The following is a 556-nucleotide window of genomic DNA, read 5'->3' on the forward strand; positions in this document are numbered from 1 at the left end:
GCAGTCGAGGAGAGTCACGCACACATACTCACACGCTCCCCAGTCATTCACACCTGGGTCAGTACCCGCTCGCACACACACAGGTACACACGCCTGCTCACACACCGTGGACGTACATGCGTTTGGTGTACACGGGCTCACACGGAAGACCGCAGAGTGAACAGCTGTTTTAAGTTCATTACAACGTAGACGAGGCGGTGCGGTGCCTGTCGGGGGGGCGGGGGTAGAGATGGGGGTGAGGAGGAGAGGGTTACGGGGAATCGGGGTAGGGGAAGGGTGTAGGGGGTAGGGTGAGTAGGGGGAGGGGAAGGAGTTGGGGAGAGGGGGAAGGGCTGAGTAGGGGAGGGGAGGGGTTTAGAGAGTGAAAGCACGGATATGCAGGTGTTGTGGACTGTAGGTGATTGTGTGCTTGCGTTTTTTTTTTTCTCTCTCTCTCTCTTTTTTCTTCTTCAGCGCTTCTTCTTCTTTTGTTTTGTTATCTATTCATATATATATATTTTTTTTACCATGAATGTTTGTTTTTCTTTTAATTGTTTGAGAAAAGTGCTCGTTTGCC

The 556-nt window shown here is 51.1% G+C and overlaps 1 protein-coding gene across 2 annotated transcripts in view; it reads left to right on the forward strand.

The window, feature by feature from the left end:
* Window positions 1-556, forward strand: part of LOC119582015 (ecdysone-induced protein 74EF-like) — a gene marked incomplete at its 3' end in the record, with an annotated part of 261,423 nt that overhangs the window by 25,142 nt on the left and 235,725 nt on the right.

The sequence above is a fragment of the Penaeus monodon genome, chromosome 15 (assembly GCF_015228065.2).
Source record: "Penaeus monodon isolate SGIC_2016 chromosome 15, NSTDA_Pmon_1, whole genome shotgun sequence".
Taxonomy (NCBI): Eukaryota; Metazoa; Arthropoda; class Malacostraca; order Decapoda; family Penaeidae; genus Penaeus; species Penaeus monodon.